Here is a 23,700-nt window from a genome sequence, read left to right on the forward strand (position 1 = left end):
CTCCAGGGAGGAATCTGCAGAAGGGAGACATGTGCCATAATCCACTTTGGTGAGGTCAGGAGAACCCTGCCATGTGTGGAGCTTTTTCATTTGTCCTTAGGAAACTGCAACCTGCTTTATTCTGAGAGTCACAGAATCTCAGGCTGGGTGAGCTTGGAGGCACTTCTGGAGGCCACCTTGGGTCATTGTAGAGACAGACACACAACACACACCCACCCACCCACCCACACTTGAGTAGAGACAGCAACGGCTCCTCTTTATTACATTATCTCAAGTTTACGCCCTTAACAAAACGTGCTCTGAAGTCATTAGTTACATCGAAACAGCTCATTATATTCATTGGACAAAGCAATAGCTCATTGTATTTTATTGGTACAAAGCAATTGATGTCAATAATTAATTGGCAAGAGCTTACAACAGATTATTAAGGCACATATGCTCTCCTAAGGCATAACTGTCCCCTAACTGCAAATATCCCTTATGTATCTAATTTATTGGTTTGCATGCTAAAGGCCTTGCTTTCTTCCTTGCTATGGATAAACTTGTATTTTATCAATTTCTTCTTCTGCTAACCCAATTGATGAGCCTGCAGACCAGCTGCTAAGTCCAGCCACACTTCTCCCTTTTTGTATTTGAGCTACAAACACAGCTGTCAAGGGTTTTTGCAGGGCCCTTTGCTAAAATCCAAGCAGGCAGGGGAGACACAAAGCAATAATTACAATCACTAACGAGATTAGCAGTCCAGTCTTCAACAAAGATCCAAGCCACCCCGTGATGGCCCAGCCCTTGAAAAGATCATCTATCCGTCCTTCATTCACGTGTAATTAACTCTCAAGTTTGCAGTGCTTTTGTAGATTGATTCACTGTGATCTGATAAATTCATATAACACATTCCTTCAAAATCCTGACACCCATGACCATGTGCCAATAACAGAAAATCATAGTGGCTCCATTCTGCAAAGTGGCATGTCTAATGCTATCTACATCCATTAATAACCCACTTAAAGCTACAGATGTGTCATTGCTTTGTTTGGCTAGCCAACAACCAAGTCTATGTGTCGAGGTTAAAGTGTGAGCTGCAGCCACTCCAGGTGCCAGAACAGATGCAGAAATAACAGAACCAGGTCCCCAAAAGGCCACAGCATCCTGACACTGAGAAGTAAATGTGTGTCAAAGTGATCATGTTCTTCTTACCTCTTGATCTATCATTGTTCTGTTGGGTGTCAATAAGGTCAATCGCCCCAACCTGCAGGGACCTCCTGTTACTTTACTTGGAATACCAAACCAAGCACGATCACCACAGATTAAAAACACACCCTTTGGCAGCTGCAAAGGCACATGAGAGGCACGTGATGTACAGCATGAGGTAGAGTTACACCATCAGCTTGCATTTCTATATACGTCTAAGGCTGCATTTACATTCGGAGGTAACCCCCTTGTGGTCTTGTCTTTGTCCCTGTAACTAGACATTACACAAGCATCCATTTGCAATGATCCTAGCAATTCTAGTTCTTGTGGCTCAGCTGTAACCTGAGGCAAGAGGGCCTAAATGCTATCCTGGGAGTCTACATTATGTACAGGATTTCTTGATTTACAATTAAAAGCTTGTGAGGGACAAGGCCAGTTGTTAGGAGGAACACCAACAAGACATGTAGAGCATGGCTTTTCAGGATTGGCGATTGCTAAACACAGCGTATCCTGATGTACGGCTTTAGCCAGTGTCACTCACACGTTCCGTTTTGGCTGCGGAGCCATCCATCCTGTTCCTTCCTGTGTGCTCCAAAGAAGGCTTGACACAATGAGCAGGAATCCAGCGTGGTCCGTTTTCTGTGCAAACACAAGTATAACCCTTTCCCCAGGTTATTAAATCTACAGCACCACTCCATTGGCCACTTACCAAATCCCTCTCTGCTATAATTTCTATGTCCCCTGCTTCTCTGTTACCACTGTCCGCCCAGCTGCAGCCAGGGAAACAGGGGAGATAGTATAGCATAGAAAAGAAGAACTTAAAAACGAGGCCCTTTCCCTTAGCTGAGATGCAAGTGCAGCATTATTTCTTGGGGTCCCGTGGAGAAGAGCAGGAGGGAAAGAGCAAGAGCTATCGATAAGCACCCCTTCTTGAAGGCAGGGGGAAGAGGCTGCCTCACATTCACACAACCAATAAGGGGAACTGGGGAGAAAGAGATAAGGGAAAGAAGCTTACAATTCTACATTTTTGGGGGTACATTCTTTGCATCATACCATCCTTTCTAACTGCATTGCAACACCTCACCTGCACCCGAGCAGGCTTTTGCAACTCGGATTTTGAAATCAAAGTAGAGAAATGAGGAAATAAAGGAGGGCAAGAAGTTTTCTCCCTGTAGGATAAAACGTTTAACACATAAACTGCTTTGTGCAGTCGTGCCTGGGGGGTTTCTCCTTGCATTCCCCTTTTTTCTTTTTGAAGCTGATGCTTCAGAGTGCCATAGGCATGTTCAACAATAGCTTGTCCAGCAGAAGAATGAAGAATACCTGTATCATATACAATTCCCCATGCAGCCAAAAAATCTTGTGTTTTCTGAGATATATATAACAAGATCCATTATCAGTTTTTATTTTTGGAGGTACTCCTAGAATTGCAAATGCTCTTTGAAAATGACAAATAACATCCAAAGCTTTTTCTCCTGCATGTGCAGTTGCTACAATAGCAAAGTGAGAAAAGTATCAATAAATAGACATGTACATGCTTTAGTCTCCCAAACTCATCAGTCTGAGTGTCACGATCCGCAAGGTGGGATTCGTGATGTGGTTCTTTCATTCGATCTCAGTGTACAGAAGATTATCAGGGACTTAAACCAAGGACTTAAACAGCAAAACACACTTTATTGAGTGTTCATTAGCACTAACATGCGATAGAGGGAAAAGAGGAGAAAGCAAAGCATAAGAAAAAGAGAGTAAGGGGATTATAGCTACCAACGTCGAAGTCCACTCAGCCGTCCAAAGACGCAGAGTCTTCTGTCTGTTGGGGAGATCTCAAAGGAAGGTAAATTTGGGGTGTGATTTTCTAGTCTTTTACAAAGCGAGGGGCACAGGGCCAAAACCAGAGGAGATTGATGATGAATTCCATTGCGCAGGGGGAAGGTGTAGGGTCCAGAGCAAACCACGTCTTGCAAGCCTTTGCTCACCAGCAGGAACGAGGGCAGTGTACCGTGCAACCACCTGCAAACAATCACTTAGCAAACATCCACCTCAGCTAGGCCCAAACCCCTAAGCCAAGTCCCTTGCGATATTCAGGATCTCAGTCTCTGTCCTTGAGACGGTTGTGAGACAGGTGAGAGAATGTTCGGACCGTCTGTTGTGACGTTGTGACTGTGAGTTGTGTCTGTCTGCCAAAGTTGCAACGCTTGCAACCCTCTGGGCTTGGTCCCATAATACATAGGAACACGTGAACCGTGACTGTCAGGGCATACAACAAATCATTGAACGAGCGTCATTGTTACTAAGACCAAATTGTCGTGGTAATGCTTGAAAACCTTGATGGTCAAATGGATAAGATACCTTGTTGCCTGTGGTGAGGAACCATTAAGGCAACATTGGCAACAATGATCATCAAGAGCATCAGCATTTCCTTCAGTGAAAAACCCCGGGAGAGAAGTGTGACTGTGAATATGCATCACAAAATATGATTCAGTGCGTTGCTGAATTGTATCCCACAATTCCACCAACACATCAAATAAAGGTGGGTGATCAATTTCAGATAAAACAACTTGATCTAATTTTCCAGTCAAATTTGCTACATAGGCAGAATCTGTCACAATATTTACAGCTTGAGGGAACAATTGAAATGCAGTGGCCGTGGCTTTCAGTTCAACAATTTGCAGTGAACCAGTTTGATATTTTACCACAGGTTGCCAATTACCATTGATTTTCAATGCAACTGCAGTTTTTTCTGTTTTTCCAGAGCCATCTGTAAAAACACCGGGTCCATCTACAGGGCTTTCCATACTTAACTGCTTTTGGCCAACTGGTACTTGCTGAAAAAATTTCAGTGAAGAGTGACTTGGTAAATGGTAAGACACCTGCCCTGTAAAAGCAGCCATAGCAGCTTGTAATGTAAGCCTAGCAGCTTGTAAGTTATCACAGCTTGCCAGTAACTGTTGGCACAACACCACTCAAAGTACCAGTTCTGAAGAGGCAAAACAATTCTTTCAGGATCTTGACCAGTCAATCCAACACATTGTTTAGGACACTTAATAAGTTCAGCAATTAATTCAAAAAGACCAGGGGCAGTTTTTATAGATCAAAAAGGTAAAAATAGCCATTCTAACATATGTAAAGGATCTTCCCACTGATCACTCCATTGCACAAGAATTTCAAAAGAAGTCATTGCTACCAATCAAAACAAATAATCGTACTATTTGTGCCAATAGCTCAATGCGAGAGACAAATTTCTCAAGCAAAGCTTTGACAACCAATTCAGGAACAAAAAGGGCTTCTGGGGTCAACTCACGGGTATCAGTAGTGTTTTCTGACCCCTTTAACATTTCTAAATGTGGTTGCAATTGTGAATTGGTAAGTCCCAAGTAAGGTCTTATCCAATTAATTGATTGCCAGGGCTTTCATTTCTTCACGCGGGAACAGGAACGACACAGCACCAATATGATGATTGGATCGTTCATTTATTCTCTAAGTTTGGGTACATTTATACTGTACACAAATCTACACACAAGTATTTCTTCTACAATCGACTGCATGTGTGTTGTTCGTTGTCACTTAATTGTAAAAAGTAAGCAGGGAACAGAAACTAAGTGTAAAACTAAGTCACAGAGGCTTCTCACTCACGCCTGAGAAAGCATGAGAAAGAGTCCAAACAGCCCTTGGTAAAGGACAACAATCTACAGGTGTTGCTTAGGCAAGGGGCGGTGTTCCACTTAACCAATGATGGTGGGTATGTTGCTTTAATGGCCAAGGAGAGTTTTACCTCTCAGACCTTCTCGAACATGTGTATAAAAGAAGATTAAGAATAATTAACTTTGCTCTCTTGGACAATGCAGCTGAGAGAGTCACGTAGGGCTTCGCCGTTCCTGATATAGCGCGACAGCTGTTCACACACCCTTAGAAGCATTCTTATTGGATAATTACATTTGCGTATATCGGACCGCAACTTGTTCAATTTCTCTATTTCTCATCCTGTTTAGCTCTTTCTTTGTGTTCTCTTGCTGACCACGACTGCCCCTTCCCTGTCTGATAACCCTGCTCTTGTTCTTAAGTGTTCCTCTTTATGGTCAAATTTGTTCTAACACAGCCCAGACTCTTACAGCTCCCACTCTTTTCTTAAAAATTGGAGTAACTAAATGGTGCAACATTTGTTGAAGGCCTTGTAAAAAACAAGGAAGAAACAGCATAAAACTTAGAAATACAAGCAGTAACATTATTGCCCCCTTGATCAAGGTCTGCCACCAACCCTTTAAACCTAACCTAGCAAGCCAGTCGGAAATCTTCAAAATCTTCACAGCCGCGTCTGTGTGCTGACAACAAAAAATCCATAGCTGCGTGATTTTGCAAGGTAGCATGCCTAATACTATCAACATCAGTTAGCAACTCACTCAACATTTTCAAAATCTAATGAAGCTGTTTTTCTCCCCAACAGGCAAGAGGAGCTATATTTTTTTGCATTTATGGCAGCCGTTCCCCCTGGTAAAAGGAAAGATATTGCAATGATAGTTGCCAATGATGGTGACTGCACATTATCATTCTAAGCCTGTCGTGGTTTTAAAGCACCAGCTAAAAAATCACTAGAAAACTTACTTATTTCTTGCTGTGAGATATGGGTTAGAACAAGAGCAAAACAGGCTTAAAACTTACAAGGAACAAAGAAGGTTTCTTAACCTAACTACAAGAATAAGAAACCAGACTGCAACTTCTAGAACCCTTTTTCTTTACCACACAACCATTGTCTTGTTCACATGACAACACAGAGACAAAACCTTGGTGGTTAAAACAGTCCCAACTTTGCTATAGTCTCTTCATCAGTCTTTGTAGAGAAAAAGAAGCTCTCTTCTGCTGATTTATGGAGTTTTTCAGAAGAAAAACGTTTTCTAATGGTTTTCTATTTTTCTGATGCAAGCCACCCGGAGAACTCTGCCATCAGTTCTCTCCTCCCATTTCACACCACTCTGAGGTGTGCTATGGGCTAATGAGTCAAGAGCGGGTGTCATTTCAAGGATGAGTTATTCAAAGGCAAAAGTTCTCTTCATCTGTCTCTGAAAGCATTTCTGGAACCAGAAGTTTTCTCTTTGCCTCTTAAAGGCTGCAAATTTTTAACAACTCTCACTTCTCCATTTCTGTTCCAGCATCACATAAGATCACAACTACTTCACTATTTGCTTAAATCCACACTTTGAAATATTCTATTCCCCCCGCAAATACTCTTTCATGAATTAAAGGAGTTTTTTCAGAACACTTATTGTCCATCTCTATAGTTTTAGCAAAAGAATATTTCAGCTTATTAAAGCATCTCCTTATTTCTCTCTCCCGTCTGAAGCTTAATTCCTTTTTTCACTGTCTTTGATAGTTTATGTTGCCTCTTTACCTGTTGATCACACTCTCTCTTCCCCTCTCTCTGGGGAAAAAAAAAAAATATTAACCAGCAAGTCTCATCTGGGTAGTGAAAGGGTTCAAATCTTGCCCAGGCCTTGTAGACGGTCTTGTGATCTCTGCCGGAGCGGCGGCTGGAGCTGTCTGCGATGGAAGATTTTTCATGGCTGCTCTGGAGAGTGTGGCCACTGTCTCAGAGTGCTGCAGGTCAATGGCTTTCTTCTCTTTACTTGGCAGTCTCTGGTGAAACTCAGCAGTGGCAGAAACTGCAGCCAAGCCAGGGACCGGCCTGACCCAGCAGGCCTGCTGTACAAGGCCCAGCGAGCCCTCCGAGAAGGGGCTCCTGACGCTTCACACTCTCCGTCATCCCCGGGAAGCGCAGAACTCTGGCCAGCCCTGCTCCCCCCTGCGGCCTTGTCCGGCCTGGGTCGGGGGAGGAGGAGGCTGAACTGAAACCCTGTTACTTCTTCAAAAGCTGGAAACCAAAGAGAACCAGAAATTCTCGGGCTTAGATCTTAAGGTGGTGTTCACAGGTTGATCTCACTTTTCAATGGTGAAAACTACTGTCAGCTGTCAGAAATGGCCAGTTATTGGCCAGGAGAAAAACTCCCATCAGCCTCCAGCAGCCTGATCTTCCTTAGGTGTTTCCCTTTGTTTTCTTAAATGCTAATCCCTCACGGCTGGGTACACTGGACTTTACATTCTCTCCCAGCTGCCTACTTTTCTGTGCCCTCCTCTCTCATTCTACTTCCTTTGTCTTCAGGTCTTCAACCCCTCCCCTCTCCCAGCCCACAACAGCACCAAACAAACAAAGCAGAACATATCCAAACCACAAATGGCAACACACAGAACCAGCAACTTTCATTCTGTTATAAATGCATACTATGCTATTGGCTTTTCACAAGTATTAAGATGAACGGTGCATGTATAATGTTAGAATAGCTTTTGCGATGTCTTTTTCTCACTCTCCTGCTGTTAACTAGAACTGAGGCGTAGGTCAGAAGAATTTTAGACGTTAGGTTTAAGTCCTGTCAGAACGGGCAGGATAACCTCCAGTGAACAGATGAGGGGGCCCAGGCTGCTCTCAGCACTTACTGCCTGTGGAAGAACGAGCCATGGCCCAAAGTCAAAGACGATAAGAGAGAAATTAAATGCACAAAGTCAAGGAACACGCATGCTCTAGAAAGGTGGACCCAAAGAGTGGCCATGCAAAACATTTCCTAGAAAAGTCTGAATATGCATATAGTCCATACTGTACAAATGGTATATAAAGGGTGTTTCCAAAGCACCAGGTGTGCTCTTGGCAGAGAGCCAAGGCATCCAGCCCTTACTCTTTGCTTTATTTTCTGTCTCTTATTGTCTTTATTAAACCTTTTAAAATGTTACAGGAGAGTGAACCTCGTTTTTCATAATTCTTTCACCTAATAACCTTTTGGCTTCAGCAAAAAATATCACCTCATCTCTCACAATCCTATAAAGTCTTTGTTCTTCTTCCCAAAGTTCAGCAGTTTAGCATGAGCTTGGCTGAGGAGCAGCCCATGTCCATTAGTAAAGCTCACTGAAAAATATCAATTGATTTAGCCAGTTGTAATGATCATGGGTCATGTGTTTTACAGAGGGCGCATAATAAGAGGGACATGGATAGGTGGATCAGGATGTCTCGAGCACCTTCCAAGTACCCCAGCCAACAGGGAAAAAGAATGAGAAGAAAAGAAGGCCACTTGCTCCAACTGATTCAGAGAGATCCCATTGGAGACACGCCTAATGGACTCTTTCCCTTTGTTCGAATCACAGGACTTCTACAGGACTCCTCTGTCTCCTTTGTGGTCAGGAAGCTCTAGCGACATGACTTGTATGCTCTGGGCGCTGGGGGTAGCGGAGCTCCTCTACCTGGGGAGCGGGGAGAAGAAACCAGTACAAACCAGCCCAGACTGGGGCAGCTGGGGAAAATTCAGAGTCACAAGGAGCCACTGGGAGCGAGGCAGGGGAGGGGCGGCAGTGACCGGCGAGGGGAGGCCGGGGAGAAGTTCCCGCCTCAGCCGAAGCCCCTCAGTGATTGACAATGGGGGGGGCGGCTCCCGCCCAAACCGCGGGCCGGGAAAAGTGCCCTCAGGGATTGGCTGGGCGGGACGGGGGCGGGGCTGAGGGTTCCCGCCTCTGCCAAACTGCCCTCAGTCATTGGCTGGCTGGGAAAAGCCTCAAAACCTCCTCCAAATTTCAACAAAGCTGACAAAAATGGAATAAATTCCAATAAGTATGAAATATTTCAGGCTATCTTTTCATTACATTTAAACAGTGGAAGGTTGAAAAGGCAGCTTGTGCACTAAAACCTGGCAAAAACAAGAAAATGGGAGAACTCGTCCTGAGTGGCAGCAGGGAATGACAGACTGATCTGGCCATTGGTGCTGCAAGAGAGGGCAGTGGGGCTCTCGGGGATGCTGCCATGGAAAGTCTACACAGGAGTGTTGGAAAACCACTCCTGTTGCCCCAAGCCAAGGGAATGAAATGCTGAAGGTGTTTGCTGTCTCCTTCCTTCCTGATGCAGAGCGCATCCTCATGGCACTGCCTAAATCCTGCTTTGCATTGACTTGAAATCCTGGCTGCAGTTCTGGCAGCTCGTGCCCAAAGGAACACAGGAGTGGAGCTGCCAGAGGTCGGGGACGGGCAGAAAGGAAGCTGGGATGGGCTGAGCGAGCTGGGAAAGAGGCAGCGTCACGGGGGGCCCAGCCAAGGTCTGCAGCAGCCCGAGAGGCAGAGAGAGAGGGGGGCAGCACGTGCCTGCCCCTGCAGCAGGAGTCCAGATCTGGTATGAGAAGCAAACCAAGAGAGGCAATGGGTGAGTCTTCTTCTCCCTGTTTTGGCAGCATGAACGGGAATTGTGCCAACAGAAGCTGAGGGGTCTGGAAAAGAAGATGGAAACGGCTGCATCTGACACGCAGAGTCGGAAGAAGATAACCCAGGAATTGGAAGCAGAGAGGGAAGACATGCAAGAAGAGTTGGACCATGGGACTGCTGCTGCCTTGAAGAAGAGAGGAAGAGAAGAAATCAAAGGGACAGAGAGAATGGACAACTCCTGAGCGCTGCACTGAGGAAGAGCGAAATGGCCAAAGGGACTCTGAAGAAAAACTTTGTAATCCTGCAGAGAAAATCTCCTGACAACTGCATGGGCCAGTCTCATCTCCAGGTAGGCAGAGACACTGACCTTCAGTCCACTCCAATGTCCCTGAAGGATTCCAGTGATATTTCCCATAAAGAAGTGGGACTCTATATCCCTGTGAGTCCAGGCCTGCTTGGCCAAAGCAGCCCAAGCTGCGGCAGGCAGCCTTGTCTGTCTGCCTGGCCCCAGCCAGAGACCATTGACTGGCAGATTGTTTCCTGGCATGCCCAGAATGACTGCTACAGCTCTGGAGTTTGCTGTTCAGATCAGCTGCAGGCCAAATGCTGGGCATGGGGAGCTGCTTCTCCTGTGCCCACACAAGATCATGGCAACACGTGGGGATTTGGATTTGGTGTGGGAAGGAATGGAGCAGGTGAGCAGGGCGATGGACTAAACCCAGCAGAGTTTTGTACCAAGAGATCTGAGCAGCAGCAGCTGCACTGCTGGTGCCTCGAGGATGCTTGCCAAGATGGAGATTTCTGAGGGACAGCTCTTGTGGTGTTTGAAATAAGGCAATCATCTCCCCTCTGAATCCCCAGCAGGCTGTTGGAGCACAAGAAGAGCAGCTGTTACGTGTCTCACAGACCATGCTGGAACCAAATCAGCCAGTTGCATCAGCTCAGGAAAAGACAGAGACTCCTGAACTAACCACTGAGCCCAGGAGAACTTTTGAGCAGGTAAAATGGGCTTTCTGTGCCTCCACGGAGCCTCAGGCTCCTCTGGAGCACAGCACGTTTGCCCAGGCAATGCTTTGCAGTGCCCTGCTTGTTTCCTTGCCTCTCCCTTTCCCTGCTGTGGGCACAGCCTTTTGTTCTGTCTCTTGCGGCAGCCCATGGCTTTCTCAAAGGCGCCTTCACTGCACTGTCTCCCTCCCTGGCCCTGCGTCCCTGGACACACCCTGGCCTCTCTTGTGCAGCCCCCAGCGAGAACTTTTTGCCCCCAGTGTCGTCTGGTGCAATTCAGGATCTCAGAGCAGAGATCTTGCATTGATGTCCAGAGGTTCTTTTGCCCCATGTTTGCTGACGGATTTCTGTGGCCCTTTCTCTCATCCAATGTGCAGGTGGAACCTGAGGGGAGAGGAATCAAAATTTTTAGGAGAGTGTTCCCACCACACTCTCTTAGGTCGCGTGTCCCCAAGTCTGACCAGCAAAATACCTTGACTTCTCAAAGAGAAGAGTTCTCCAGCAGCTCAGGGGAGCAGCAGTAGCCCTCCTGCTGATGCACAGCCTGTGGAGCAAGGGGTCAGTGGCCCAAATGTGTCCTTTGGAAATGAGAGTTGGGTTCCTCACTGCTGTTGGAACTCGCTCTGCTAGACCTGTGGGGGCTGAGGGATGTACGTGGGAAGGGTTTGGCAGCCTTGGAATGGACTTGTTGATCATCTGAGCTCTGTTCAGGGCCAGTCTGGGAGCCTGTTCCTTTCCCCTTCCCCGAGGGCAGAGTGTTGGTGAGGGCTGCAGTTGGAGGCTGTGTCTGCCCTGACAGCCGGTACCGTGGGGCTGTGGATGCTGCTGCCAGCGTGGGCTTGTCTGAGCCGGGCCTTGTGCCTCTTTCAGGTGTCCCTGCTGCAGTCACAGCTGGCCCGAGACCGACAGCACCACCTGGAGAGCTGTGCAGGGAGCAGGCACGAGACACTCCCGTCGAGTCACAGGGAGCAGAAGGGATCTCCTTGCTTCCTAAACTTCTCAGAGAGGAGCCAGGATGCAGCTGGATGTAGAATTAGCCTTAGAATTTGTCAGTAGTTTATGTTTAAAGGATAGTTATAGGTGTAAGTGAACTTTATACAACAGTGTTCCATAGGATGTAGGATGTATTTATAGACAAATAAAGAGGTTGTTATGATCACGATTAAACTAAAAGATCTTTATCAGAATTACTTACTACCCAGTACAGGGTATATAATTATATATACCTTCCAAAGATAGATAGATATAGATATATAGATATATAGATAGATAGATAGATAGATAGATAGATAGATAGATAGCTAGCTATATATAAAACTTCCAGTATAGTGCATTGTATTTGAAGGAGCTTTGAAGCAATTCTATTCAAGCCCGGAAAACCAATTCTGAATTAGAGATTGATCACCCAGACCAATGATCGTGGGCAAAGATTTCTCTCAGCCTCAAGGAGTGACACTGAGGGACATGATCACTCCAGGGAGGAATCTGCAGAAGGGAGACATGTGCCATAATCCACTTTGGTGAGGTCAGGAGAACCCTGCCATGTGTGGAGCTTTTTCATTTGTCCTTAGGAAACTGCAACCTGCTTTATTCTGAGAGTCACAGAATCTCAGGCTGGGTGAGCTTGGAGGCACTTCTGGAGGTCACCTTGGGTCATTGTAGAGACAGACACACAACACACACCCACCCACCCACCCACACTTGAGTAGAGACAGCAACGGCTCCTCTTTATTACATTATCTCAAGTTTACGCCCTTAACAAAACGTGCTCTGAAGTCATTAGTTACATCGAAACAGCTCATTATATTCATTGGACAAAGCAATAGCTCATTGTATTTTATTGGTACAAAGCAATTGATGTCAATAATTAATTGGCAAGAGCTTACAACAGATTATTAAGGCACATATGCTCTCCTAAGGCATAACTGTCCCCTAACTGCAAATATCCCTTATGTATCTAATTTATTGGTTTGCATGCTAAAGGCCTTGCTTTCTTCCTTGCTATGGATAAACTTGTATTTTATCAATTTCTTCTTCTGCTAACCCAATTGATGAGCCTGCAGACCAGCTGCTAAGTCCAGCCACACTTCTCCCTTTTTGTATTTGAGCTACAAACACAGCTGTCAAGGGTTTTTGCAGGGCCCTTTGCTAAAATCCAAGCAGGCAGGGGAGACACAAAGCAATAATTACAATCACTAACGAGATTAGCAGTCCAGTCTTCAACAAAGATCCAAGCCACCCCGTGATGGCCCAGCCCTTGAAAAGATCATCTATCCGTCCTTCATTCACGTGTAATTAACTCTCAAGTTTGCAGTGCTTTTGTAGATTGATTCACTGTGATCTGATAAATTCATACAACACATTCCTTCAAAATCCTGACACCCATGACCATGTGCCAATAACAGAAAATCATAGTGGCTCCATTCTGCAAAGTGGCATGTCTAATGCTATCTACATCCATTAATAACCCACTTAAAGCTACAGATGTGTCATTGCTTTGTTTGGCTAGCCAACAACCAAGTCTATGTGTCGAGGTTAAAGTGTGAGCTGCAGCCACTCCAGGTGCCAGAACAGATGCAGAAATAACAGAACCAGGTCCCCAAAAGGCCACAGCATCCTGACACTGAGAAGTAAATGTGTGTCAAAGTGATCATGTTCTTCTTACCTCTTGATCTATCATTGTTCTGTTGGGTGTCAATAAGGTCAATCGCCCCAACCTGCAGGGACCTCCTGTTACTTTCCTTGGAATACCAAACCAAGCACGATCACCACAGATTAAAAACACACCCTTTGGCAGCTGCAAAGGCACATGAGAGGCACGTGATGTACAGCATGAGGTAGAGTTACACCATCAGCTTGCATTTCTATATACGTCTAAGGCTGCATTTACATTCGGAGGTAACCCCCTTGTGGTCTTGTCTTTGTCCCTGTAACTAGACATTACACAAGCATCCATTTGCAATGATCCTAGCAATTCTAGTTCTTGTGGCTCAGCTGTAACCTGAGGCAAGAGGGCCTAAATGCTATCCTGGGAGTCTACATTATGTACAGGATTTCTTGATTTACAATTAAAAGCTTGTGAGGGACAAGGCCAGTTGTTAGGAGGAACACCAACAAGACATGTAGAGCATGGCTTTTCAGGATTGGCGATTGCTAAACACAGCGTATCCTGATGTACGGCTTTAGCCAGTGTCACTCACACGTTCCGTTTTGGCTGCGGAGCCATCCATCCTGTTCCTTCCTGTGTGCTCCAAAGAAGGCTTGACACAATGAGCAGGAATCCAGCGTGGTCCGTTTTCTGTGCAAACACAAGTATAACCCTTTCCCCAGGTTATTAAATCTACAGCACCACTCCATTGGCCACTTACCAAATCCCTCTCTGCTATAATTTCTATGTCCCCTGCTTCTCTGTTACCACTGTCCGCCCAGCTGCAGCCAGGGAAACAGGGGAGATAGTATAGCATAGAAAAGAAGAACTTAAAAACGAGGCCCTTTCCCTTAGCTGAGATGCAAGTGCAGCATTATTTCTTGGGGTCCCGTGGAGAAGAGCAGGAGGGAAAGAGCAAGAGCTATCGATAAGCACCCCTTCTTGAAGGCAGGGGGAAGAGGCTGCCTTACATTCACACAACCAATAAGGGGAACTGGGGAGAAAGAGATAAGGGAAAGAAGCTTACAATTCTACATTTTTGGGGGTACATTCTTTGCATCATACCATCCTTTCTAACTGCATTGCAACACCTCACCTGCACCCGAGCAGGCTTTTGCAACTCGGATTTTGAAATCAAAGTAGAGAAATGAGGAAATAAAGGAGGGCAAGAAGTTTTCTCCCTGTAGGATAAAACGTTTAACACATAAACTGCTTTGTGCAGTCGTGCCTGGGGGGTTTCTCCTTGCATTCCCCTTTTTTCTTTTTGAAGCTGATGCTTCAGAGTGCCATAGGCATGTTCAACAATAGCTTGTCCAGCAGAAGAATGAAGAATACCTGTATCATATACAATTCCCCATGCAGCCAAAAAATCTTGTGTTTTCTGAGATATATATAACAAGATCCATTATCAGTTTTTATTTTTGGAGGTACTCCTAGAATTGCAAATGCTCTTTGAAAATGACAAATAACATCCAAAGCTTTTTCTCCTGCATGTGCAGTTGCTACAATAGCAAAGTGAGAAAAGTATCAATAGACATGTACATGCTTTAGTCTCCCAAACTCATCAGTCTGAGTGTCACGATCCGCAAGGTGGGATTCGTGATGTGGTTCTTTCATTCGATCTCAGTGTACAGAAGATTATCAGGGACTTAAACCAAGGACTTAAACAGCAAAACACACTTTATTGAGTGCTCATCAGCACTAACATGCGATAGAGGGAAAAGAGGAGAAAGCAAAGCATAAGAAAAAGAGAGTAAGGGGATTATAGTTACCAACGTCGAAGTCCACTCGGCCGTCCAAAGACGCAGAGTCTTCTGTCTGTTGGGGAGATCTCAAAGGAAGGTAAATTTGGGGTGTGATTTTCTAGTCTTTTACAAAGCGAGGGGCACAGGGCCAAAACCAGAGGAGATTGATGATGAATTCCATTGCGCAGGGGGAAGGTGTAGGGTCCAGAGCAAACCACGTCTTGCAAGCCTTTGCTCACCAGCAGGAACGAGGGCAGTGTACCGTGCAACCACCTGCAAACAATCACTTAGCAAACATCCACCTCAGCTAGGCCCAAACCCCTAAGCCAAGTCCCTTGCGATATTCAGGATCTCAGTCTCTGTCCTTGAGACGGTTGTGAGACAGGTGAGAGAATGTTCGGACCGTCTGTTGTGACGTTGTGACTGTGAGTTGTGTCTGTCTGCCAAAGTTGCAACGCTTGCAACCCTCTGGGCTTGGTCCCATAATACATAGGAACACGTGAACCGTGACTGTCAGGGCATACAACAAATCATTGAACGAGCGTCATTGTTACTAAGACCAAATTGTCGTGGTAATGCTTGAAAACCTTGATGGTCAAATGGATAAGATACCTTGTTGCCTGTGGTGAGGAACCATTAAGGCAACATTGGCAACAATGATCATCAAGAGCATCAGCATTTCCTTCAGTGAAAAACCCCGGGAGAGAAGTGTGACTGTGAATATGCATCACAAAATATGATTCAGTGCGTTGCTGAATTGTATCCCACAATTCCACCAACACATCAAATAAAGGTGGGTGATCAATTTCAGATAAAACAACTTGATCTAATTTTCCAGTCAAATTTGCTACATAGGCAGAATCTGTCACAATATTTACAGCTTGAGGGAACAATTGAAATGCAGTGGCCGTGGCTTTCAGTTCAACAATTTGCAGTGAACCAGTTTGATATTTTACCACAGGTTGCCAATTACCATTGATTTTCAATGCAACTGCAGTTTTTTCTGTTTTTCCAGAGCCATCTGTAAAAACACCGGGTCCATCTACAGGGCTTTCCATACTTAACTGCTTTTGGCCAACTGGTACTTGCTGAAAAAATTTCAGTGAAGAGTGACTTGGTAAATGGTAAGACACCTGCCCTGTAAAAGCAGCCATAGCAGCTTGTAATGTAAGCCTAGCAGCTTGTAAGTTATCACAGCTTGCCAGTAACTGTTGGCACAACACCACTCAAAGTACCAGTTCTGAAGAGGCAAAACAATTCTTTCAGGATCTTGACCAGTCAATCCAACACATTGTTTAGGACACTTAATAAGTTCAGCAATTAATTCAAAAAGACCAGGGGCAGTTTTTATAGATCAAAAAGGTAAAAATAGCCATTCTAACATATGTAAAGGATCTTCCCACTGATCACTCCATTGCACAAGAATTTCAAAAGAAGTCATTGCTACCAATCAAAACAAATAATCGTACTATTTGTGCCAATAGCTCAATGCGAGAGACAAATTTCTCAAGCAAAGCTTTGACAACCAATTCAGGAACAAAAAGGGCTTCTGGGGTCAACTCACGGGTATCAGTAGTGTTTTCTGACCCCTTTAACATTTCTAAATGTGGTTGCAATTGTGAATTGGTAAGTCCCAAGTAAGGTCTTATCCAATTAATTGATTGCCAGGGCTTTCATTTCTTCACGCGGGAACAGGAACGACACAGCACCAATATGATGATTGGATCGTTCATTTATTCTCTAAGTTTGGGTACATTTATACTGTACACAAATCTACACACAAGTATTTCTTCTACAATCGACTGCATGTGTGTTGTTCGTTGTCACTTAATTGTAAAAAGTAAGCAGGGAACAGAAACTAAGTGTAAAACTAAGTCACAGAGGCTTCTCACTCACGCCTGAGAAAGCATGAGAAAGAGTCCAAACAGCCCTTGGTAAAGGACAACAATCTACAGGTGTTGTTTAGGCAAGGGGCGGTGTTCCACTTAACCAATGATGGTGGGTATGTTGCTTTAATGGCCAAGGAGAGTTTTACCTCTCAGACCTTCTCGAACATGTGTATAAAAGAAGATTAAGAATAATTAACTTTGCTCTCTTGGACAATGCAGCTGAGAGAGTCACGTAGGGCTTCGCCGTTCCTGATATAGCGCGACAGCTGTTCACACACCCTTAGAAGCATTCTTATTGGATAATTACATTTGCGTATATCGGACCGCAACTTGTTCAATTTCTCTATTTCTCATCCTGTTTAGCTCTTTCTTTGTGTTCTCTTGCTGACCACGACTGCCCCTTCCCTGTCTGATAACCCTGCTCTTGTTCTTAAGTGTTCCTCTTTATGGTCAAATTTGTTCTAACACAGCCCAGACTCTTACAGCTCCCACTCTTTTCTTAAAAATTGGAGTAACTAAATGGTGCAACATTTGTTGAAGGCCTTGTAAAAAACAAGGAAGAAACAGCATAAAACTTAGAAATACAAGCAGTAACATTATTGCCCCCTTGATCAAGGTCTGCCACCAACCCTTTAAACCTAACCTAGCAAGCCAGTCGGAAATCTTCAAAATCTTCACAGCCGCATCTGTGTGCTGACAACAAAAAATCCATAGCTGCGTGATTTTGCAAGGTAGCATGCCTAATACTATCAACATCAGTTAGCAACTCACTCAACATTTTCAAAATCTAATGAAGCTGTTTTTCTCCCCAACAGGCAAGAGGAGCTATATTTTTTTGCATTTATGGCAGCCGTTCCCCCTGGTAAAAGGAAAGATATTGCAATGATAGTTGCCAATGATGGTGACTGCACATTATCATTCTAAGCCTGTCGTGGTTTTAAAGCACCAGCTAAAAAATCACTAGAAAACTTACTTATTTCTTGCTGTGAGATATGGGTTAGAACAAGAGCAAAACAGGCTTAAAACTTACAAGGAACAAAGAAGGTTTCTTAACCTAACTACAAGAATAAGAAACCAGACTGCAACTTCTAGAACCCTTTTTCTTTACCACACAACCATTGTCTTGTTCACATGACAACACAGAGACAAAACCTTGGTGGTTAAAACAGTCCCAACTTTGCTATAGTCTCTTCATCAGTCTTTGTAGAGAAAAAGAAGCTCTCTTCTGCTGATTTATGGAGTTTTTCAGAAGAAAAACGTTTTCTAATGGTTTTCTATTTTTCTGATGCAAGCCACCCGGAGAACTCTGCCATCAGTTCTCTCCTCCCATTTCACACCACTCTGAGGTGTGCTATGGGCTAATGAGTCAAGAGCGGGTGTCATTTCAAGGATGAGTTATTCAAAGGCAAAAGTTCTCTTCATCTGTCTCTGAAAGCATTTCTGGAACCAGAAGTTTTCTCTTTGCCTCTTAAAGGCTGCAAATTTTTAACAACTCTCACTTCTCCATTTCTGTTCCAGCATCACATAAGATCACAACTACTTCACTATTTGCTTAAATCCACACTTTGAAATATTCTATTCCCCCCGCAAATACTCTTTCATGAATTAAAGGAGTCTTTTCAGAACACTTATTGTCCATCTCTATAGTTTTAGCAAAAGAATATTTCAGCTTATTAAAACATCTCCTTATTTCTCTCTCCCGTCTGAAGCTTAATTCCTTTTTTCACTGTCTTTGATAGTTTATGTTGCCTCTTTACCTGTTGATCACACTCTCTCTTCCCCTCTCTCTGGGGAAAAAAAAAAAAAATATTAACCAGCAAGTCTCATCTGGGTAGTGAAAGGGTTCAAATCTTGCCCAGGCCTTGTAGACGGTCTTGTGATCTCTGCCGGAGCGGCGGCTGGAGCTGTCTGCGATGGAAGATTTTTCATGGCTGCTCTGGAGAGTGTGGCCACTGTCTCAGAGTGCTGCAGGTCAATGGCTTTCTTCTCTTTACTTGGCAGTCTCTGGTGAAACTCAGCAGTGGCAGAAACTGCAGCCGAGCCAGGGACCGGCCTGGCCCAGCAGGCCTGCTGTACAAGGCCCAGCGAGCCCTCCGAGAAGGGGCTCCTGACGCTTCACACTCTCCGTCATCCCCGGGAAGCGCAGAACTCTGGCCAGCCCTGCTCCCCCCTGCGGCCTTGTCCGGCCTGGGTCGGGGGAGGAGGAGGCTGAACTGAAACCCTGTTACTTCTTCAAAAGCCGGAAACCAAAGAGAACCAGAAATTCTCGGGCTTAGATCTTAAGGTGGTGTTCACAGGTTGATCTCACTTTTCAATGGTGAAAACTACTGTCAGCTGTCAGAAATGGCCAGTTATTGGCCAGGAGAAAAACTCCCAGCAGCCTCCAGCAGCCTGATCTTCCTTAGGTGTTTCCCTTTGTTTTCTTAAATGCTAATCCCTCACGGCTGGGTACACTGGACTTTACATTCTCTCCCAACTGCCTACTTTTCTGTGCCCTCCTCTCTCATTCTACTTCCTTTGTCTTCAGGTCTTCAACCCCTCCCCTCTCCCAGCCCACAACAGCACCAAACAAACCAAGCAGAACATATCCAAACCACAAATGGCAACACACAGAACCAGCAAGTTTCATTCTGTTATAAATGCATACTATGCTATTGGCTTTTCACAAGTATTAAGATGAACGGTGCATGTATAATGTTAGAATAGCTTTTGCGATGTCTTTTTCTCACTCTCCTGCTGTTAACTAGAACTGAGGCGTAGGTCAGAAGAATTTTAGACGTTAGGTTTAAGTCCTGTCAGAACGGGCAGGATAACCTCCAGTGAACAGATGAGGGGGCCCAGGCTGCTCTCAGCACTTACTGCCTGTGGAAGAACGAGCCATGGCCCAAAGTCAAAGACGATAAGAGAGAAATTAAATGCACAAAGTCAAGGAACACGCATGCTCTAGAAAGGTGGACCCAAAGAGTGGCCATGCAAAACATTTCCTAGAAAAGTCTGAATATGCATATAGTCCATACTGTACAAATGGTATATAAAGGGTGTTTCCAAAGCACCAGGTGTGCTCTTGGCAGAGAGCCAAGGCATCCAGCCCTTACTCTTTGCTTTATTTTCTGTCTCTTATTGTCTTTATTAAACCTTTTAAAATGTTACAGGAGAGTGAACCTCGTTTTTCATAATTCTTTCACCTAATAACCTTTTGGCTTCAGCAAAAAATATCACCTCATCTCTCACAATCCTATAAAGTCTTTGTTCTTCTTCCCAAAGTTCAGCAGTTTAGCATGAGCTTGGCTGAGGAGCAGCCCATGTCCATTAGTAAAGCTCACTGAAAAATATCAATTGATTTAGCCAGTTGTAATGATCATGGGTCATGTGTTTTACAGAGGGCGCATAATAAGAGGGACATGGATAGGTGGATCAGGATGTCTCGAGCACCTTCCAAGTACCCCAGCCAACAGGGAAAAAGAATGAGAAGAAAAGAAGGCCACTTGCTCCAACTGATTCAGAGAGATCCCATTGGAGACACGCCTAATGGACTCTTTCCCTTTGTTCGAATCACAGGACTTCTACAGGACTCCTCTGTCTCCTTTGTGGTCAGGAAGCTCTAGCGACATGACTTGTATGCTCTGGGCGCTGGGGGTAGCGGAGCTCCTCTACCTGGGGAGCGGGGAGAATAAACCAGTACAAACCAGCCCAGACTGGGGCAGCTGGGGAAAATTCAGAGTCACAGGGAGCCACTGGGAGCGAGGCAGGGGAGGGGCGGCAGTGACCGGCGAGGGGAGGCCGGGGAGAAGTTCCCGCCTCAGCCGAAGCCCCTCAGTGATTGACAATGGGGGGGGCGGCTCCCGCCCAAACCGCGGGCCGGGAAAAGTGCCCTCAGGGATTGGCTGGGCGGGACGGGGGCGGGGCTGAGGGTTCCCGCCTCTGCCAAACTGCCCTCAGTCATTGGCTGGCTGGGAAAAGCCTCAAAACCTCCTCCAAATTTCAACAAAGCTGACAAAAATGGAATAAATTCCAATAAGTATGAAATATTTCAGGCTATCTTTTCATTACATTTAAACAGTGGAAGGTTGAAAAGGCAGCTTGTGCACTAAAACCTGGCAAAAACAAGAAAATGGGAGAACTCGTCCTGAGTGGCAGCAGGGAATGACAGACTGATCTGGCCATTGGTGCTGCAAGAGAGGGCAGTGGGGCTCTCGGGGATGCTGCCATGGAAAGTCTACACAGGAGTGTTGGAAAACCACTCCTGTTGCCCCAAGCCAAGGGAATGAAATGCTGAAGGTGTTTGCTGTCTCCTTCCTTCCTGATGCAGAGCGCATCCTCATGGCACTGCCTAAATCCTGCTTTGCATTGACTTGAAATCCTGGCTGCAGTTCTGGCAGCTCGTGCCCAAAGGAACACAGGAGTGGAGCTGCCAGAGGTCGGGGACGGGCAGAAAGGAAGCTGGGATGGGCTGAGCGAGCTGGGAAAGAGGCAGCGTCACGGGGGGCCCAGCCAAGGTCTGCAGCAGCCCGAGAGGCAGAGAGAGAGGGGGGGCAGCACGTGCCTGCCCCTGCAGCAGGAGTCCAGATCTGGTATGAGAAGCAAACCAAGAGAGGCAATGGGTGAGTCTTCTTCTCCCTGTTTTGGCAGCATGAACGGGAATTGTACCAACAGAAGCTGAGGGATCTGGAAAAGAAGATGGAAACGGCTGCATCTGACACGCAGAGTCGGAAGAAGATAACCCAGGAATTGGAAGCAGAGAGGGAAGACATGCAAGAAGAGTTGGACCATGGGACTGCTGCTGCTGCCTTGAAGAAGAGAGGAAGAGAAGAAATCAAAGGGACAGAGAATGGACAACTCCTGAGCGCTGCACTGAGGAAGAGCGAAATGGCCAAAGGGACTCTGAAGAAAAACTTTGTAATCCTGCAGAGAAAATCTCCTGACAACTGCATGGGCCAGTCTCATCTCCAGGTAGGCAGAGACACTGACCTTCAGTCCACTCCAATGTCCCTGAAGGATTCCAGTGATATTTCCCATAAAGAAGTGGGACTCTATATCCCTGTGAGTCCAGGCCTGCTTGGCCAAAGCAGCCCAAGCTGCGGCAGGCAGCCTTGTCTGTCTGCCTGGCCCCAGCCAGAGACCATTGACTGGCAGATTGTTTCCTGGCATGCCCAGAATGACTGCTACAGCTCTGGAGTTTGCTGTTCAAATCAGCTGCAGGCCAAATGCTGGGCATGGGGAGCTGCTTCTCCTGTGCCCACACAAGATCATGGCAACACGTGGGGATTTGGATTTGGTGTGCGAAGGAATGGAGCAGGTGAGCAGGGCGATGGACTAAACCCAGCAGAGTTTTGTACCAAGAGATCTGAGCAGCAGCAGCTGCACTGCTGGTGCCTCGAGGATGCTTGCCAAGATGGAGATTTCTGAGGGACAGCTCTTGTGGTGTTTGAAATAAGGCAATCATCTCCCCTCTGAATCCCCAGCAGGCTGTTGGAGCACAAGAAGAGCAGCTGTTACGTGTCTCACAGACCATGCTGGAACCAAATCAGCCGGTTGCATCAGCTCAGGAAAAGACAGAGACTCCTGAACTAACCACTGAGCCCAGGAGAACTTTTGAGCAGGTAAAATGGGCTTTCTGTGCCTCCACGGAGCCTCAGGCTCCTCTGGAGCACAGCACGTTTGCCCAGGCAATGCTTTGCAGTGCCCTGCTTGTTTCCTTGCCTCTCCCTTTCCCTGCTGTGGGCACAGCCTTTTGTTTGTTCTGTCTCTTGCGGCAGCCCATGGCTTTCTCAAAGGTGCCTTCACTGCACTGTCTCCCTCCCTGGCCCTGTGTCCCTGGACACACCCTGGCCTCTCTTGTGCAGCCCCCAGCGAGAACTTTTTGCCCCCAGTGTTGTCTGGTGCAATTCAGGATCTCAGAGCAGAGATCTTGCATTGATGTCCAGAGGTTCTTTTGCCCCATGTTTGCTGACGGATTTCTGTGGCCCTTTCTCCCATCCAATGTGCAGGTGGAACCTGAGGGGAGAGGAATCGGAATTTTTAGGAGAATGTTCCCACCACACTCTCTTAGGTCGCGTGTCCCCAAGTCTGACCAGCAAAATACCTTGACTTCTCAAAGAGAAGAGTTCTCCAGCAGCTCAGGGGAGCAGCAGTAGCCCTCCTGCTGATGCACAGCCTGTGGAGCAAGGGGTCAGTGGCCCAAATGTGTCCTTTGGAAATGAGAGTTGGGTTCCTCACTGCTGCTGGAACTCTCTCTGCTAGACCTGTGGGGGCTGAGGGATGTACGTGGGAAGGGTTTGGCAGCCTTGGAATGGACTTGTTGATCATCTGAGCTCTGTTCAGGGCCAGTCTGGGAGCCTGTTCCTTTCCCCTTCCCCGAGGGCAGAGTGTTGGTGAGGGCTGCAGTTGGAGGCTGTGTCTGCCCTGACAGCCGGTACCGTGGGGCTGTGGATGCTGCTGCCAGCGTGGGCTTGTCTGAGCCGGGCCTTGTGCCTCTTTCAGGTGTCCCTGCTGCAGTCACAGCTGGCCCGAGACCGACAGCACCACCTGGAGAGCTGTGCAGGGAGCAGGCACGAGACGCTCCCGTCGAGTCACAGGGAGCAGAAGGGATCTCCTTGCTTCCTAAACTTCTCAGAGAGGAGCCAGGATGCAGCTGGATGTAGAATTAGCCTTAGAATTTGTCAGTAGTTTATGTTTAAAGGATAGTTATAGGTGTAAGTGAACTTTATACAACAGTGTTCCATAGGATGTAGGATGTATTTATAGACAAATAAAGAGGTTGTTATGATCACGATTAAACTAAAAGATCTTTATCAGAATTACTTACTACCCAGTACAGGGTATATAATTATATATACCTTCCAAAGATAGATAGATATAGATATATAGATATATAGATAGATAGATAGATAGATAGATAGATAGATAGATAGATAGATAGATAGCTATATATAAAACTTCCAGTATAGTGCATTGTATTTGAAGGAGCTTTGAAGCAATTCTATTCAAGCCCGGAAAACCAATT

The 23,700-nt window shown here is 45.9% G+C and overlaps 2 pseudogenes; both read right to left on the bottom strand.

Moving 5' to 3' along the window:
• Positions 1-259: 259 nt before the first annotated feature.
• Positions 260-1,854, bottom strand: LOC147650222 (uncharacterized; annotated as a pseudogene).
• Positions 1,855-12,489: 10,635 nt separating this feature from the next.
• On the bottom strand, positions 12,490-13,741 carry LOC147650223 (uncharacterized; annotated as a pseudogene).
• Positions 13,742-23,700: the final 9,959 nt, after the last annotated feature.

This window comes from Cyanistes caeruleus, chromosome 16, assembly GCF_971803275.1.
Source record: "Cyanistes caeruleus chromosome 16, bCyaCae1.hap1.1, whole genome shotgun sequence".
In the NCBI taxonomy this organism is placed as follows: Eukaryota; Metazoa; Chordata; class Aves; order Passeriformes; family Paridae; genus Cyanistes; species Cyanistes caeruleus.